The following is a 20,604-nucleotide window of genomic DNA, read 5'->3' as shown; positions in this document are numbered from 1 at the left end:
TAGTATCGGTGCCCCCACTGGGGGAAACTAGGAAGGGGAAAATAAATCAAATGTTTATATGATGAGTTCACATATTGACATTATTACACATCACGTGATTATGGTGAATTAGAATCGTCTAAGGCTAAGACTACTCCTAATGTTTGAGAGCCACTCCATATCGAGAGGCCTGTAGTTGAGTCTATACCTCGGATGTTGAAAGGCTCCACAAAGTATTCAACAATTAACCCCAATACTAAGGCAGCTCATAACTACTCTATTATATAAGATCTAGCTCAAATTCCTTGTGCCATGTCAGCATTAGAGGTACTCCAGTTGTCCCCAACACAAAGGAGTGCATTACTCACTGTGATCAGAGAAGTTGATCCAAAAAAATCTCTTGTTCTTACATTTGACATGTTGAACATCAAGAAGAGACTCCCACATCATATGGCTTTTCAAATCAAGTTTGCATATTGAAAGACCAATATCTTTTGAACCATAGTTGATGAGGGAGATTCCACATGTGTAATGTCTATATCATGTTGGAAGTTTATTGGATCACCATAGGTTGTTCCTTCACCTACTCTATTAACAGCATTTGATGGTCATTCTCATAGACCACATGGGATTATTCCAGCCATTCCCGTTAGTATTGTGGGTAAGGTTGTAAATACTGAAGTAGAAATTGGATTTACCAGATGGATGCTATTGTATCATCGCTATTCTGCATCCTTTGTTTTCCTCATGAAGGGAGAATTGTAACATTCAATCAGATGGATTATTCTTCCAGTGATTCCAATGCATCTTCTGAATCTATTTTTCTATTAGTGAACAATCCGAAGTAGCCTATAGATAATCTAGGAGTTGGAATATACTCTTCCTTAATGGGTACCTTTGATTTTCCTACTTTTGTCGCTAGAATTAATGTTATCTCATCCTCCAAGGCACCTTCTCGAAGAGAGTTCTTTAGAACTCATTATTTTTTTGATCCTTTGACCTTACCCTCTTCTACCACCACATTAGATTAGGGGCAGGTGGGTGGAATGGAATTTCCTATGTCTGCGACTAAAATTGCTTATTAGTCTATTGTTAACACTGCAGACTCCGATCCTTGATCCAGATTTAAACAGGAACGCAACAAAATATAGAGATAACACAAACATGCAGCGAAAATAATACTTCACTACATTAATGTAAAATACTGAAATATGCTTACAAACAAAAATGGAAATAAACTAGCTAGGGCGATGGTAGCTTATCTCTGAGAAGAGATGTGGCAACTACATACCTCTGAACTGTGTTACAATGAGGCTCAAAGGCCTATTTATTGTTGAGAAACAATGGAAAACTGTAAACATCCAAAAACCTAACCATAGAAGATGAAACGCCAAACTGTGGGCCCCGTTTGGGTAAATTGGTACATCAACTTCCCGTGGTCGTAACTTTGGCATATGATCTCCGTTTGACATGCACAATATCTCATTAGAAAGATCTATCCAAGAACTAAAACTTGGACCCCCACCCACATTTCTCCTAGTTTTCCCAAAAAAACCACCGTTTAGGGCCTCAAAACAGCTCTGAAAGTTCAAGACCCAAAAAACTGCTAAAAATAGTAAATTGTGCTACAATTAAGGAAACTTAAAAGCTGAAAGAAACAATGGTGGGGGTCCAAGTGGACTTGGCGAGTGGCCACCAATATCCACCTGGATCATTCCTCCCCCCTTCAGAAGCAATGGTCTCCATTGCATTGAGTTCCTCCATGAGATGAGGAAACTTCTGCTGAACTTGGTCTCTGGTGAGCCACTTGCCCTGGTGAAGGAGTTGCCCTGCTTTGACAACTCAATACAATTGGATATTTTGCTGGCCAGTGTGCTTGATCTATGTCCATGATTCGATCAGTTGCAGCTTGTTCCATGCAATTTGGATTTAACTCTGTGGGTGTGAGCTGTTCTACAATGTCGGATGTGTCTAGTAATGGTGGAAAGTATGGCCAAAGGCAGTCCACATTGAACACTGGGTGCAAGCCAAGGAATGGGGGAATGTTGAGCTCAAATGCATTATCTACCATAGCCTTGGTAATGATGTAAGGACCATATCGGAGGGGTCATAGTTTCTGATAGGCTCTGATAAGGCGTTCCTTTTGCAAATGCAACCAAACTTTGTCACCCACCTGAAACTTGTGTGGCACTCGATGTTGATCATGTCGCTGCTTGTACTTGGCATTTGATTTCTCTAGAATGTCATGGACTTGTTGGCGAATATGTTGAATGTGCTCAATGAAGCTATTTGCCTTATCTATTTCACACTGGACATGAGCCGAATCTGCATGAGTAGCTACAAATGGCATGGCCACATTAATGGGACATAGTGGTTGGAATCCCAAGCCCACCTAAAAAGGGCTATGGCCAGTAGAGCTGTGGAGAGAACGGTTTTAGTTGTGATAAACATAGGGGAGGCTCTCGTCCCGTGTGTGTGGATGCTTTGAGTTGTACATGCGCAGAATGTGTACAATCATGCTATTGACAACCTCTGTCTGGCCACGAGTTTGAGGATGGAAGGTTGTGGACTTATTGAGTTTGGTGTCCAGAATCGACCAGAGACTGGACCAAAATGTACTGAGGAACCTGCTATCCTGATCTAAGATGATAGACTATGGTATCCCAAAGTGTACCCACACTCATTCAAAGAATATTTTAGTAGTGGCTTCTGCTGTGATATTCTTCTTACAGGCCGCCATAATGGCCAACTTCGAGAACCTGTCGACGACCACAAAAACACAATCGTTTCCATGCTTAGTGGAAGGAAGCCCTGACATGTAATCCATGGAGATGGATTCCAAAGGTCGACTTGGGGTAGGCAGTAGGGTATATAGGCCTTGCTTCTTGATGGTTGGTTTGGCAATGGTGCAGGCAATGCATGATCTGATGTACTTCCCGACATCCTATCGAAGATTCAACCAATAGAAATAATTCTGCAGTACTACCACCATTTTCTCGACCTCTAAATGCCCAATAACCCAACTATAGTGTGCTTTCCAAATCATCTTGGCACGCTCGCTTTTGTAGAGAAGTGGCCAATCAAAAGTCTCATGCCCACAAGAGTTGAGCACGGTGGTTAATGCCATGGTCAGTGGTTGACTGAGGCAATCTGCAACATTATTGGTGATGCCCTTCTTATACTTGATATTCAAATGGAACTGTTGCAAGTATGTGGACCACTTCTGATGGCGATCATTCTGCAATTTCCCCTGGGTCTATATGATCTGCAGGGGTTGGTGGTCTGTGTGCATGACCATTTCCTTCCCCAAAATGTAATGCTTCCATTGTCGGCAGGCCTGCACAATGGAATACATCTCTTTATCATAAGTGGGATACCTCTGTACTGTGTCTGAAAGTTTCTCACTATGATATGCCATTGGATGCTTGTGTTGAGTAAGGACTACCCCAATAGCATAGTTAGAGGCTTCTGTCTCGACCTCATATGGTTGTTGCAAGTTTGGTAATGCAAGCATTGGTGCTAAGCAGAGGCGATCTTTCAACTCTCTGAATGTCTTCTATTGATATTTAGACCAAAATAATTTTGCTTTCACTCCTCCCTTGGTGACTTGACTCAAGGGCCAAGTGATATGAGAAAATCCCAACACGAACCTGCAGTAGAAGTTGGCAAGACCTAGAAAGCTGAGGAGCTCTGTCAAAGTGGTTAGAGATGGCCAATTTCGAATGATTTGGATCTTGGCTGGATCCACATGCACCCCCTATTCATCAATAATGTATCCCAGATACTAAACTTGGGTCATGCCAAAATTGTCTTTTTCCAAATTGGCACATAACTTGTGTTGCCGTAGTGTTTGGAGAACCTGTCGGATGTGGTGGAGGTGCTCTTCCCAACTCTGGCTGAAGATCAAGATGTCATCCAAGTATACCACTACAAATGAGTTGGTGAATGGCCGCAATATGTAATCCATTACCCTCATGAAGGTTGCAGGAGCATTCGTCAATCTGAAAGGCATAACCAACCATTCAAAAAGGCCCTCCTTGGCTTTGAAGACAGGCTTCCACACATTGGAGGGTTCGATTGGTACCTAGTGATATCCTGACTTCAAATCGATCTTGCTGAAATATTTTCCCCCCTTCAGTTGGTCCAGGAGGTCATTAATACATGGGATCAGGTACCTGTTATGGACAGTGATCTTGTTCAGTGCCCGATAGTCAATACAGAGTATCTAAGTCCCATCCTTCTTCTGTACCAACACAATCGGGCTCCCACAGGGTGATGAACTCAGAGGGATGTGACCTTTTTGTAGTAGCTCCTGAATCTGCCTCTTGATTTCATCGTTCTCCAAAACGAAGCACCGTTAGAATGGCCCATTGGGTAGTAGAGCCCCTGGAGTCAGATCGATGGAGTGCTTGACCTGACAATGCAGAGGAACCCCTGCGGGGGAGGTGAAGATGTCCTCGTACTCCTTCACAACCTTGTCCATCTGTAGTTGTTGTGTGGAGGGACACTGTCTAGAGGTTGTGGCCACCATCTTATTTTTTCCTTGAGGGTGTATCATCTGGAAAACAAATCTCCCAGTTTTGGAAATGAGCTAACTGCATTATTTTGCAGTAACCAAAGAGATGGCGGTAGGCAGTGCTACCTCCAGTATCCTGTACAACTTATTTCCCAATGTAACAATAATAGCACAGGGCCTTGATTCATATACAACATGTCGCTTCCACAAGTATGGTTGTCCTAATAATACGTCACAAACTTCAAGGGGAGCAATGTCACACAATACCTCATCCATGAAGGGCTTGATGTTGTATGCAAGGCAACACTATTGGCTCACGCGAAGATCCCGTCCTTGGTGAAGCCACTCGATGGTGTACAGTTGTGGATGTATTGTGATCAGTAAGCCCAGCTGCTTCATGACCTCTGCCGAAATGAGGTTCTTTTGGCTCCCATTGTCGACAATGAACTATAGTGAGGAGCCCTTTACCCACATATAGGAGTGGAAGAGACGCTCCTCCTCCTTTGGATCTTCGGGTTCCTCCTTATGGATCTTCGTGGTGGCAACGGTGGCGTTGGGCTTTGCATCGATAACCTACTTCCCTTTATCATTCCCCTTGTCATGTTTTAACTCAGAGTCATAACATGCATCTAATTCTGAAACCTTTAGCTCAGCCACCAATGACTGCTTGGCCCGACACTCACTTGTGTTGTGAGTGGAGCTCTTATGGAACTCACACCACTTTCCCGTGTCCTTTTTCAGCTTCACGGCATTGTGCTTTGCTTGCAGCTTTGGTGGGTTGTCTTGGGCCGCCCCCCCTTGGCTTTGTCCTTTGTTATGTGGTTTGGGGGCACCTTTCCCTTGCTTCGAGTTCACAGATCTAAAGTCTCGCTTCTTCTGTTTAAACTTTTTCTCGACCCTGATGGCATATCGGTATGCCATGTCGAGAGAGGAGATTTTCATGAATTCTATTTCTTCCTGGATGTACTTGTGTAGGCATCCACGGTATTTGAGTACCAAATGTTGCTCTGAATCCTTGATACCAAACTTTATACGAAGGGTATGGAAAATATTGGCAAACTTGGTCCTTTCCCTATCACAACATGGTCCACTTTATGTATTGATCCTCATAGCTTCCGACAGGGTAGTACTGCTCCTTTATGGCATCCTAGAATGTATTCCAAGTGGGTGCAGCTGAAAATAGTGAGTTTGTACTTTCATCCTTCTGCTCACAGTAGGTTTCCCACCAGTCCTTGACGTGGGGGGCTGCTTTGAGAAGAGCGAAAATAATCTTTTCCCTACTGGAAAAATCATGAATAGAAAAATAACCCTCTAGCAGATTTAACCATTTATCGACATCATCTGTGTTTATCTGACCCTCGAATATGGGGATTTCAAAATAAACTTGTACCTTAAACGGTGTGGCATTTCCAAAGTAGTTGTTGGAAGCCGATGCATCACCCCTGGGTAGCCACTGAAGGATCTAGGAAAAGTTGTCCATCATCACGTTCCTTTGTCACTCGAGGGCTTCTTCGAGCAAAATTTTGATAGGATCTCCTACCCCCTCTTCTTTCTTTTCATTCGCCATGGGAGGCTGTTGGGATTTACGAGGGTGGTCTTGCAAAGGTTCAACCATTTCAAGCCCTAACTCCTTATATCCCAACCTTGTTGGGGACATGCAAAGAAAAATAGAGAAAACAAAAACTGCTCTGATACCACTAATCTGGATTTAAACAGGAATGCAAAATAATATAGAGATAACCATATACACAAAGATGCAGTGGAAATAATACTTCATTTCATTAATGTAAAATACTGAAATATGCTTACAAACAGAAATGGAAATAAACTAGCTAGGGCGATGGTAGCTTATCTCTAAGAAGAGACGTGGTGGCTACATGCCTCTGAATTGTGTTACAATGAGGCTTGAAGGCCTATTTATTGTTGGGAAACAATGGAAAACCCTAAACATCCAAATACCTAACCCTAGAAGAAGAAACGCCAAACTTTGGGCCCCGTTTGGGTAAATTGGTACATCAACTTCCCAGGGTCGTAACTTTGGCATATGATCTTTGTTTAACGTGCACAATATCTGGTCAGCAAGATCTATTAGAGAACTACAACTTTTGGAAGAGCAACATTGGTCCATGGACCCATGTTTCTCCCAGTTTTCCCAAAAATATCGTTTAAAGCCTCAAAACAGCTCCGGAAGTTCAGGACCTGAAAAACTGCTAAAAATAGTAAACTGTGCTACAATTAAGGAAACTAAAAAGATGAAAGAAACAATGGTGGGGGTCCAAGTGGACTTGGCCAGTGGCCACCAATATCCACCTGGATCAATCCTACTCCTTTTTCACCAGAGGAGTTGGATGGGGATGTGGCTCCGACCTGGACTCTAGATTCAACTTCTGTTATGGAATTCTTAGATATTGTTTTTCCATCTGAAGAAGGAATGATGGGTGTTGATAGACCGTGCGATGATTTGAATCATCAGTCATATTTCCTCCATGATTTGCGAGAAGTAGAATCAAGCTTGTCTAGTTCTTCATCTACTAGTGATGTTCACACAGTTTTAAATCCTTTGGCTCCAGCACAGTTTTCAGCCGAGGGTAACATGTCTATCATTTCACAAACCATTCCAGTGAACATCTCTAGGAATCCCAACGTTATTGAAAATGTCTTCATTGCAGCTGATTTTTCCCCTGAAGAAATTGAAACTTATATCGATCTATTTAAAGAGTTTAGAGACGCGTTCTCTTGGTTTTATGAGGAAATTTGTGGGATAGATCCATCTATAGTCCAGCATGAGATAAAGACATATCAAAATGAAAAAACTACTCACCAGAAGCTTTGACCGGTGGACCTTAGAAAAATAACAGCTATCAAAGTTGAGGTTGAAAAGTTTCTTAAGTCAGGTTTTATATACCTCGCTCATTTAACTGAGTGGGTCTCGAATCCAATCCCAATAGACAAGAAGAAAGGAACGATCTGTGTATGCATTGAATTTAGTGATTTAAATCAGGCTTGTCCTAAGGATAATTACCCCACACCCTTTATTGATCAGATTATTGATGAATGTGTGGGTAATGAAATTTTCTCGTTTATGGGTGGACTTTCCGGTTACAAACAAATCTCTATCCATCCAGAAGATCAACATAAGACATATTTTATTCTCCCTTGGGGTACATTTGGATATAAAAATATGTCTTTTGGCCTTAAAAATGTTGGAGCTATCTTTTAGCGGGCCATGTCATATGATTTTCACGATATCAAACATGTTATCGAAGATTACTTGGATGATTTAGTTTCTCTTTCTCCAAAGAGAATAGATCATCCTAAACATCTTCGATTGATTTTTTAACACTGTCGTTTTTATAAAAGTCGGTTGAATCTGCATAAGTTTGTTTTCACCATCACATCTGGTTGGTTGTTGGGATCCATTGTGTCTACTGAAGGGATTCATGTAGATCCCTTCAAGGTTGAGGAAATACTGCAGTTTCCTCCCCCATCCTTTATTCTTCAACTTCAGAGTCTTCAAGGGAAAGCCAATTTCTTAAGGATATTTATAGCTAATTACATTGATATTACGAAAGGATTTATGAGATTGCTTAAGAAATGGGTCCCATTTCTATGGGACGATTTCGTACAATGCTCATTGGATGCTTTGAAAAAAGCATTAACCTCTACTCCTTTGTTGAGTCCACCTGATTATAGCAGAGACTTCATTTTATATCTTGCTGTAGTAGAATCAAATATTGGTATGGCTATGGTTTAGGAGGATGTTGCTTTTTGTGAGCATGTAGTCTATTATCTGAGTCGAGGCTTAGTGGGCCCTCAACTACACTATTCTCCCATCGAGAAATTAGATTTGGCAGTTGTCCATGTTATCCAACAACTTAGACATTATATTTTGCTTCGAAAAACTTTCATCTTGGCAGTCGTCAATCCATTTCAATTTGTTTTCAGCAAGCGAGTGGTTGGGGGAAAATACAATAGATGGATTGTCATTTTACAAGAATTCGACTAAGTATAAGAAATCTTTATTAATTACAGAATTGATCTCAAAGTTTCCTTATGAGGAAGAAATAGTTTATGAAGAATCTTTTCCCGATGAACATATTTTTCTTATTTCCTCACAAGATCCTTGGTATGGAGATATTATTATATATATCCAAATTTCGAAGTTCCCGCTCACTTTTTTGAAGGATGAACGTAGAAAATTACGTCACCTGGATAAAATATATATTATTATAGGTGACACTTTATATCATCGCGGGGTTGATTCAATCCTTAAACGTTGTTTAACCTTAGAAGAAGCTGAGTCTGTGCTTAATGATTGCCATAGTGGAGCTTGTGGTGGTCATCTATCTGGGCTTGCAACAACCCAAAAAAATTTGCATGCAGGCTACTTTTGGCATTCGGCCTTCAAGGATTGTATTGAAGTGGTCAAGGGATTCCAACCTTGTCAAGTTTATACTCAAAAAATGTGCGCACATAAGGGTCCACTTTTCCCTGTGATCACCGTCCGTCCTTTCACGAAGTGGGGTATTGATTTTACTACTTGCAATCTGCCTTCGATAGGAAATCACAAGTATATCATCTTAGCTATAGACTACTTTACTAAGTGGGTCGAGGCTATGCCTACTTTCAAGAATGATGGTGAAATAGAAGCCTTGTTTCTCTTTAATCAAGTCATTTCTGGAATTAGTATTCCTAAAGGGTTTGTCACTGACCATGGCAGACATTTCCAAAATCAGATGATCTTTGAATTGGCTCTTAAGTTGGGTTTCCGACAGAAGCATTCATCTCCATATTATCCTCAGGGAAATGGGTAGGTTGAAGCCGTTAATAAATCCCTAAAAATCATCTAGCAAAGGATGATTATAAAGTTCGATCCAATTGGAACATTATTGTATATCCGACACTTTGGGCATACCAAATGTCAGTCAAGACTGCCAATGGTTTTACTCCTTTTCAACTAGTTTATGGGTTGGAATCAATTTTTCCTGTGGAATGTGAAATTCCTTCCCTTAAATTAGTTGTTGAACTTCTTCCATATACTTCTAGTATCAAAGAATGCCTCGTTCATTTGGAACATCTTGATGAGCAGCATCGAGATGCAACTATAATCAACGAAGCTCATAAAAAGAGAGTAAAAACTCAATATGATAAGGTTGTCCGTCCTAGAGTTTTCTCTAAAGGTGACCTTGTCCTAGTCTATGACCAAGATAAAGATGCCTTTGGGGTAGGCAAGTTTAAATCTATGTGGTACAGTCCCTTCATTGTCAAAAAGGTTTTGAAAAAGGGATCCTATGAGTTGATTGATTTTGAGGGAAACGAGTTGGCAAAGCCTAGAAATGGGCTTTATCTTAAAAAGTATTTTTCTTAGGCTTCGGCCTAGCATTTGCTTGGTTGTAAATATTTTATATTTGTGCACATCTATCTATTGGTTTCATAGTGATGTCGATATTCTTGATCTGCTTTGGTAGGTATTGATGGACGATTTGATATATCTAGGGTTCACCTATGGTGCTAGTAGACACACCCGGAACCTTGCTTCTGTGGCTTGGGTAATTTATTATCCATCTAGCTGGTTGTTGTTTTCAAGAGGTGTATGTATCAGTCCCGCTTTAAATAATTTCACCAAATATACTGCTGTTATTAATTTACTATCTGAGACAATATCTCTTAGTATTGATTCATTAGTAGTTTACCTGGATTCACAACTGGTGGTATCTCAATTAAATAACATCTATTGTTGTAGAGATCCTTATTTATATCACCAATTTCTGAGAGTTCATTTATTATAGATATCATTTGTTTATATCACATTTTTCATATTCCACGATCAGAAAAATCATTTGCAGATTCTATCACTAAACAAGCATTATATTGGCACATAAACCATTCATCACATTAAAAAATAAAAAATAATCGAAGTATCATCTGTATATATATATATATATATGATTATCACGATAAATTATCTATACATAGATAGAGTTTGATGTTCAAAATAATATACAAAATAGGGACAAAACTTTCCTACAAAATTAGGGTTCATGCCCATAATCATGTCTAATCAAAAAATATTTGGTCATCCATCTATGGGTCTTGCTCAGAGTGAGAAGCACGGAAGAAAACGATGGTATTTTCCACCTATTGGAATAGTGCACCCAATCATGTGGCACTCCTAACACGTGACTTTGCATCTCCTCTGGAAGGTCTTCTATAGCCACCATAGGTACTTGGTGAGTCAACCTCACCAAGATTCTATGGACAGCATGTAGGGTCCTCTCAGTCTCTATTAAAGCTCCTTCTATGTCTCTTCTATGATGCCTATGTCGAGGTAGACCCTCAGGTCTTACTGGTCCAACATTTGTGTCATGATCTGTTGGGTAGCGGAGGCCCTAAGTAATGATTTTGGGGCTTAAAGTCCACAATTTTGGGTAATAGTATAGTAAAGGATCCGTGAGGTGTGCGGAGAGCGAATTGTAATGAGTCAAGTCAAAGGGTTGTCCACCTAAAAATAATGTAAGAAAATAGAAAGTGAGTAGGCCTGCCCATGGTCTGTGGGCCATGGGAATGTATAAATGGAGCAAGGCTCTAAGGTTAGAAGTAATTTTTAGTTTTGGATCTTAATGTAATGGGTTTATGAAGGCAATAGTCGCTCTGAGTCTGTAAGTGCGAGTCAGGATGTTTAGTAGTTAGATGGAGGATCTATAGCTGTGTGCACAGAGGCCTGGTAGAATCCGTAGCTATGTGTGTGGACCCCTGCAGCAGTGTGCGCAGGGAAGAAAGTGGATTGTACTGAAACGAAGATATTAATAAAGATAAGTTGGTTTTGAGACATTATGTTGATTCAGAATTATTATGGATCTATTATATTCTGGGTTATACATCTGTTATATGATTTTAAGCCTGTATTTATGAATGATGATAACGTGCACTGGGTATTGTTGTTAATTGATTCTGATCTATAATAAATCCATATAAATAATAAAATTCGGGAAGTGCCTGGCTCGGATCTACGCGAAGGACAGAAATTTGTATAGGGTAGCGCAGGAGTGCAGACGGTTTGCGACCCTCTAGACCACATCAAGATATCCCAATGGTATGGTAACCTGGTTCTAGTACCCTCCCCTACTACCTCAGGTGAGACTTCAGTCCGCGCTCCGTGGACTGTTACCGAAAGGGTCGTAGTTCGGGATTTTTTTGGTTAATAACTCTTCTAAACCTGGGTTAGGCCCTAATAAGCCAACAAATGGTTTTGTTGCCAGGACCAGGATCTACCTAAGGGATGTCTAATGTTGGAACATTGGAACCCTGCGAAGAAAGAACTTGAAGATTGGTTGGATCAGAAGCTTCATGAGTTCGCGGTACAGGAAAACAGAAATCTGTAGATATCTAAGGAAAGGTGGCTGGATCGCTACATATACACCAAAATCCACGAGATCTTCTTGTGTCCTTCTCGAGAGAGCTGTATGAGTGGATTGCGAGGCTAGCTGATAGTTAGGGAAGGTGCAGATTGGATCAGCCCATCGTGTGGACTCCAGAGTTTGTGCACAGGTTAGAAGCATCTAGAGATAAAATCGCATGGGAAGTATATCACTGGTTGGATCGAATAATAGGAGGTTTTATCACCGAGTTCACGATAGACACAACTGTGAGTTATAGCGAAGCATAAAGGCGTTTCCTCCAAGGACCGCAGGGTAGGTACCTCAAATCGTTGAATACTTGGATTAAAATGTTGTTATGTGAAAAACGGGTTATGCGCATCCATTAATGTTTGGGGTAACGCAGAGTAGAAGAGGCTACTGAGGGACCGAAGGATTAGAGAACAGTCCCCTGATTTCACTTTCATGAGAAAGTGAGGAGGATATCACAGTGTTCTCTCTGAGAAGCATTGTCCGATTGATAAAGTAGCGCATTACACTGATACCACCGTTGTCCACGCCACCACCATCTTCACCTACATCAAACCCATATTCACCTACCCCACCTCCATCACCACCGAGGGTTGGAATGGCGAGCGCGATCAAGTTGCCTCTACTTAGAGGCATAGGAAATGAGGAACTAGATCAGTTCTAGTTCGTAGTAAAGGCAGTATGGGAAGCCCAAGGTGTTACAGATGATAACATCAAAAAGGCTACTTTGGTGAGCACGTTGTAGGATCGCGCGTTGACATGGTATATAAAGCATTGTAGTGATCATCTGAATGCAGGAATAGCAAAGATCCAGGATGCGTTAAATAAATAATTTAGCCAGCCAAAATCAGAAACGTAATCGATCATCGGGTTCAAAGAGATCGTGATGCTACCTAGTGAAACTCCGTGGGATCTAGATCAGAGGTTGAAGAGTACAATCAGTGAGGCTAACATGACGCTAACAGATGCGCAGCATCAAACGTGGTTTGTGGTGTCCTTGACACCACACTTGAGGATGGTGTTGTCATAGAAAAAGATCTCAACCCAAGCTAAAGCCTTAGAGATAGTGATGAGGTTGCATGAAACGCCAATACAGGATCTGGGGTTGGGAGTTCAACAAATCCATGCGCAACTACAAAACCTATGCTTAGGGATGCAAATTTTGAAACAAGAAAAGGTGCCCCAGTCAGAGGCGCGCGAAGAGGTGTGGTGCATAAAGTCTAAAGGACAGGGCCACGGCAAGGATCATTGCCGAATATTCGCGAACTATTTGGCACGGGGGACTAATGCCATTGCAACAAGAGGCACAAGCGAGGCCAAGCACGACACCTACATTATGGTGTGAAATTTGTCAAGTGGGAGGAAAGTACAGCACGGACAACTACCATCTATTGCAGAAACTTATAAAACCTCCCCAGCAACTATTTTGCAGCTTTTGTAGATCAATGGGCCATGACGAACAAAATTTCTGAATTTATGAGTTGCTGATGGATCAGACATCTGCATACATGATGCAGATGGAGGCGTGATGTCAAGATCCCACTGTAGAAATAGCGCGTAGAGGATTCTAGGGACGCGAACAGGGACGAGGAGGAATGGGACCCAGACGACGGCACGAAAAATTGATCTGTTACAGTTGTGGAGGACCTGGACACTACGCACATGACTGCACGAACCCGACCAGAACATGTTGCCCGTACTGTTACCAGTTTGATCATGAAGCAGTAGATTTCCCTACACTAATTGCACAGATGCGCGAGAAAGGGGTGCTTCAATCTACTCCCACTCAGAACGTCCAAATGATGAAGGCTAAACCACACAAAGAGGACCCTTACATGAACATGGTGCTCAGAAATGGTGCAACTACAGGAGAGGATAAGGGGAAGCAACCTAATGAGGATACATTGGTTCACAAGGCCCCTACAAATGACCTGAGTTTGAACTGGAACGTATGAAGGAAACATTTATGGAAGCTAAGAAGAGCTTCATGGAAGCTTCTACTTCCGGTAGCAAGGATCAAACTAAGTCAAAAATGGATCCATCTATGCTAACTACCATTTTAGAGACGTGCATGAAGATACTACAAGACAATAAAGTAGTTAATGGACTGCAAGAGTTGATAAATAGGTGTGTAGGGTCTGGTGAACCGTGCATGGTCCAGAAACTAGGCAAGAATACTTTGTGCACCGGGCAGGAAATGCGGTTGACTGCCCAAATTGGTGACTATGAGATGGATCAGGTCATTCTAGATTTGGGGTCAGATGCGAATGTGCTACCTAAACAGACCTGGGAGTGCATGGGCAGGCCTGCACTACAATGGTCTCCTATTCAATTACGAATGGTGAACCAACAGAAGATCTTGCCTATGGGGAGACTGCAAGGAGTCACAATAGACATCAAAGGTGCAAGCACACAGATAGATTTTGAGGTAATAGAAACTATGGATGATAGTAACCCATATCCTACATTGTTAGGGATAGACTGGGCTACAGATATGAATGGAGTCATCAACCTAAAGAGACGAAAAATGATATTTGAGAAAAAGTCTCTTCGCGTAGTGGTTCCGCTGGACCCAACCGAAGGGGTGCACTACATTGAGCCTATGTGCGATGAGGGCAGTGGCGATGAGCTGGACTGTATCTACCAGATCACAGTGCAAGATCAGGATCAGGTGAATCCGACAGCGGACGGGATAATCTCATGGGAATGTGACAGTTCCTGGACGTCGGACTCAGATGAAGAGATTGAGTGATGGTAGAATCGACTGCATGAGGTAACAACGCTAAATTGTAATATGATGGTTAGATCACTATGTTGTGTAACGATAGAAGCCAGAGTGCTGCCATTGGAACCTATAGACCATTGTGAAATGGAAGTTTGGAACAAAAGCAGTCGGGTGCGCTAATGGGGGCATTGTGCGCAACAACTGCACAAGGGTGGAGTACATGCCAAAAGACTAGGAGAAAGTGGCGTGCATGTAGAAGGCAGGCACACGTACGGTTTGGAGGATAAAGCGAGGTGAGTGTCCATCGGTGGCGTAGGATGCATGTGTATGTTTTGCAAATGCCTAACCTTCTAAGAATCAAAAATCTGAATTCACCATAGCAATGCATTCCGCTAGCGATTTGCGACAAAGCCAGTAAGAAAACAAGGTGGAGCATGGACCGTGTCTGCCAGATAAGACGAACCAATGGGAATCTGCAAAGACCAGGGGTTCGAAGGGCCTATAAGACCATTAGCAAAAGGAGGGGGGTGAAGATGATCTTATCAAGGGTAAGACAAGATGGAACCAAAAGGACAGAAGAAACTACATGTGAGGTCTTGGGCCAAGGAATTTGGCAGTTGCTAGAAGCCATTCGGCGTGATAGCAGAAGGCTTCGTGAAATCGATGAAGAATGGGCATGACTAAGGAGGAAAAGCACGATGTTGGATGAAGAAATCAGCAAAATTAAAATCGGCGTCGCACAAAACAGACCCCGGGAATCTACAAATAAGGGAACCAAGATTGGCCAGGTCTACCCTGCTATCATGACTGTGACTACACCAACTAAGGAGTGTACCCGATCCAGAAGCACATGAAGAGATAACAAATATGAAGGCACTCGAAAGGTGCCCACAACCCGGGCTAGCAAGGCAGTTGAAATCTTGCAACTGCGGTGCAACCACCTGACTAGTTGTGGAAAGCAAAATCTCAGCACCCCAAGCAGTTGAAAGAAGGTGTGGGACTATAAACAAGTTTGCAGGAGGCCTACGTGGAAATAAGAGTCCATGCAAGGCCAGTCAGTCAGCAAGATCGTGGTCGTGCCAAAGGGGCTGCACAGCCGCGTGGGAAGATTGGGAGGTGACCATTAACGTCACTAATAATGACAAGAAGTTTGAGTTACGGCAAAGAGGAGCGAGCGGTGGGCCATTAAGGCAGGAGTTCCGAGATAGATAAAAAAGGATCTGCTGCCAAGAAGACATTAATGAATTGGAAGTGGAGGGAAGGGTTACATTCAAACTCACGCGTTCCTACAAAAACCCTTGGAAAACACTGGGATATTTGAGATTTGAGCTAGTAAAGACCAGCAAATACCCAGCTATCAGGTCTCCCATGAGTACCATGGCTAGAACCTGAGCACGGTTCGCAGAAGTGCTGTATTCGACCCAAGAGGAGTCGGAAGAAGCAGCTGTTGCCCCCAAAGTTCCAAAGTCCCAGTGCACACTGTGACCCCAGAAAGACAAGCAGACTATGGGACCTGTTCGGGTATCACCAAGATTCAGTAAAGTGTTAGTGGTAGAAAAGGGCAAAGCAATCACCATGGAGATCGACGAGAATGAGGAAAAATTGTAGGACCAGATCACTCAGATTGAAGCACAAGATGAGGAAACAAAAGATGTTTTCCAAATACCGATGCTACCATCATATATCTCTCCATGGAACGGGATGGCCAAGATCCCGAAGGACCTGGACATCGCGAAGAGTATGCTCCAGACCCTGCTTCTCCTGGATGAAATAAGGTTTGATAGTCTTCCGCTGGGTCGAGTACCAAGTATCAAGTTTGAATATTAGGATCTTGTAGATAGCGAGAAGTTCCCTCAATTGGCCGAAGAAAAATTACTACAGTGGAAGTGGTTACGGGGTGTGGAAAAGGCGGGATTACTCAATCTGAGGTGGATACCCCACTATCACCACATGGCCATCACCATTTTTGTTATCCTACAGTTACTATGTCTGGTACATGATGGGTATCTCTGGTTGGAGGAACCAATTCCCATCACGACCGATTTAGTACACCGACTTACCCATCTGCCTACTAAAGGGAACGACCCTGCAAGCATAGCCAACACAAGTAGCGATGTGGGTCTCACTGAAGCAATGAAGGCCAAATATAAGTTGGAAAAGTGGAAGCGTGGGTATGCCATAGCGATCATCAAAGACCGAGGGGTGCAATTCGCCACCCAGCTACTAGCCAGTAAACTCATGAGAAAATGTCGCGCAGATGAGGTGCCAGCCCCTATCATTGCGCTAGCAGAGCAGTGTGCAAAAGGGGTTTAGTTCAACTGGGCACAGTTTCTATGCGACGAATTTTTGACAAATTGTAAGGAAGCACAGGAGAAAGTTAAGACTTTCCATTATGCTTGGTTGCTACTATCAATATTTCTGGTTGTAGGAGAACTGCCGCAAGGTAGCCAATTTCCCAGCGTTGAGAAGAACCTACCTGAAGCAGTGCGATGTAACTCACTCTCGGCTGCAAAGGACGCCACGAGGGTTCGTGAGATAAAGGTATTTTGGATATTCATGGAGGCAAGTATCCAAACATGGATTGCTCATAGACCACGGTTGTCCCTGATAGTATACAACAATTTTCAAAGCATGGTCGAGTTCAAAGCGGACATACATAACCTATATATCCAGGCGCGGAAGGATCAAAAACAAACATGGGTAAAGCTTCCGTTCATTACAATGGACGATGCAATTTGTGAGGTACTGGCAGCATGGCCTCCAAAGTGTCGCACCCTAGATGTGGCTGCATTAGAAAGGATGGTAGCATAGCAACGAAAGAAGGAAATCTAGCTGCGACTCATGAAAATGGCAGAAAGGATGTGTCAGGGACAAAAGGCAGCTTCGCAGCAGGAGGTAACCTAGGAAGTAATTGCCGAAGAGGTCAGGGAAGATTAGTAAATGTCCTCGAAACAAGACATACAAAGGGAAATGGAGACACAAGAATGCACAGACCTTCCCACCAAACTGACCCAAGGCAAGAGGCTGCGCATCAAGGAGTCACCACATACACGCAAAAAGACAAAGATAGCAAAGCCTTTGGAGAAATAGTTTCTTAGCAGCAACGAACTGGTGCGCAATGTCAATCCAGGTGCATTGGAGGAGTTGATGACAGAGCAGACAACTGTGTTGGGGGAGCTCAGAGCGTAGTTGCAGGCATTACAAGTGCGACCCCCAGGAGGGATGATACCAAACCTAGCAGATGACACAGCCGCAGCCAAGCAGATGGTGCGCACCCACACAATGAACACTTTAATGTTGCCAGCAGGTGTTGTCCTAGCAGAAGCCGAAGGTGACATGCGAAGTTGGGGGTTGAATCTGGCCATCATTCCTAGAGAAACCCTATACCAACTACAGGATGGGGTAACCGCTGAGCTTCGTGCCAGGGAAGGCCACACCCTCCAAATCTTAATGGAGCACAAGGAAAATCTGGAGCAGGTCAGTCTACAGCGCGATGACTTGGTCACACACAACCAAGAAGTGGAATAGGCCGTGGCAGAGGCCTACAACAAGGTACCAGAGTTGGCTGTCCCAGCGGAACTTCCAATAACTGACAAGATTCATCACATAGCCACAGGATTCCGTACGGCCCAAGAGGAGGCTGCGAAAGCTCAGTGGGAATTAAATTTACAAATTGCGGAGCTAAGACTGAAGGCACAACCACCCACACCCTCGAAAGTTTAAGAGCAACGCCGTGACAAAATTCAAGCATGATTAGAAGTAATAAAGTGCATTGTCCAAGATTGCGTAGGATTGTTGGATCAGTCCCTCCTTATGCTCACATCCCTCCAGGAAGACCCAACGCTACAGCAGGTAGAAACAAAAGCAGGGAGTTACAATAGGCTTATGACAAAGTCCGGGGGACTGTGCAAATAGTCTCCATCACGCAACGATTGGCCAAAGTGAGAGAGGCCCAAGTTCTCAAGGAACAATTTGACGCTGCTCAGCAGAAGGAAGTAGTGCTTAAAGAATGCATCTAGCCTTGGCTGGATGAGGCATTCGTGGTCTCCACCAACATCGAGGGAAAGTTAGCACACATGCAAGCAGTATATGAACCCGGACAAGCAACTGAAACTGATATTGATGCACTGGTGGCTCGCGTAGAATGGGTACAACAGATGGCGAAAAATATTGTTGCGAGTATAAGCGAAGCACAGAAGTTGTTGCATGACCTCCGAGCAAATATTTCCGCACCATCAGAGTGAGTTGGGATGAGTCTTGATGATTGTGTTGGGGACTTGTTGGGTAGTGGAGGCCCTGCGTAATGGTTTTGGGGCTTAAAGTCCGCAATTTTGGATAATAGTATGGTAAAGGCTCCACGAGGTGTGTACAACGCGAATTGTAATGAGTCAATTCAAAGGTTTGTCTGCCCAAAAATAATGTAATAAAATAGAAAGTGATTCGGCCTGCCCATGGTCTGTAGGCCATGGGAATGCATAAATAGAGCAAGGCTCTAAGGTTAGAAGTTAGTTTTAGTTTTGGATCCTAATGTAATGGGTTTATGAAGGCAATAGTCCCTCTACGTCTGTAAGAGCGAGTCGGGAGGATTAGTAGTTAGATAGAGGCTCCGTAGCTGTGTGCGCGAAGGCCTGGTAGAGTCTACAGCTATGTGCGCAGACCCCTGTAGCTGTGTGCATGGGTGTTATGAAACCAGCTCACAAAAGATAGAAAAGATAGATCAACGCCTTAGAATTCAACCTCTTTGAGGGGGCAACCTCCTTTACATTACACAAATGAACAATTCTTGGATGATTCAAATGAAAAAACCTCCTTTACATATAGGAGTCTAAGGAGTCACAATATAACCCAACGGACCTAAAAATAATAATATAAAGCCACAAAAATAACAATACGGGGATTTTATGGGGCACAATAATAACAATATGGGGACAATAGGGGCACAACAATATTAATAAGTGATACAACTACAATAGTGATGGGGTAATCACTAGTATTATAGGGACCTAACATGACCCTCTCCTTCAAAAAAGTGTTGTCCTCAACGCTTGAGTAGTTCTAGATGCTTCTATATAAAATTCACATCCTCCAATGTGGAATCTTCAGCGAATAAGTTCTTCCACTTGATGAGATACTTTGAAATTGATCGATTTCATAGCTGTCGAGTTCTTGTTTCTGTGACTACTTCGGGTTCCAATATAATTTTTCCTTCTTCGTCAATTTCTGGCAATATTGTTTGAACTAGGAGCTTGTCACCTATAACCTTCTTTAAACATGAAACATGGAAAACTAGGTGCACTCGAGAAGCTGCAGGAAGGTCCAATTTGTATGCCATAGTACCATTCTTTTGCAACACCTCATACAGACCATAATACTTTGGTGATAATTTATTATTCTTCTTAGCTTGGTTGAGGGACATTTGTTTATATGGTTGTAGCCGTAGGAATACCCAATCACCTACATCAAAACTTCTTTTGATGCGATGTTGATCTTCATGTTATTTCATTCTATTCTGTGCCAACCCGAGATTATCCTTTAAGAGTTGGAGGACTTGTTGTTGATGTTCGATGTGATGTTCCACTGCTTTAACCTTAGAATTTTCTCTTAAATATGATGTGATGGATGGTGGCCGGTATCCATAAAGTTCCATAAATGTGGTCATTTTTGTTGCTGTATGGAAGGAAGTGTTATACCACCACTCAGCCAGAGGTAACCATTTGACCCATTGTGTCTGTTTATCATATACAAAACAACGAATATATCCTTCCAAACATTTGTTTACTATCTCAGTTTGCCCATCAGATTGAGGATGATAAGATGAGCTATGAGCTAACTGAGTACCAAAAAAAGAAAATAATTCTGTCCAAAAATTTCACGTGAAAATGGCATCTCTGTCACTTACAATAATCTTTGGGTTTCCATGTAACTTTTGAATTGTTTCCATAAATGCAGTAGAAATTTTACTAGCTTTAAATGGATGT

The sequence above is a fragment of the Pinus tabuliformis genome, chromosome 5_2 (genome assembly GCF_031772625.1).
Source record: "Pinus tabuliformis cultivar Carrire ecotype Pingquan chromosome 5_2, CPIR1, whole genome shotgun sequence".
In the NCBI taxonomy this organism is placed as follows: Eukaryota; Viridiplantae; Streptophyta; class Pinopsida; order Pinales; family Pinaceae; genus Pinus; species Pinus tabuliformis.
The sequence above is the reverse complement of the archived record's forward strand: the minus strand, read 5'-3'. Positions refer to the sequence as shown.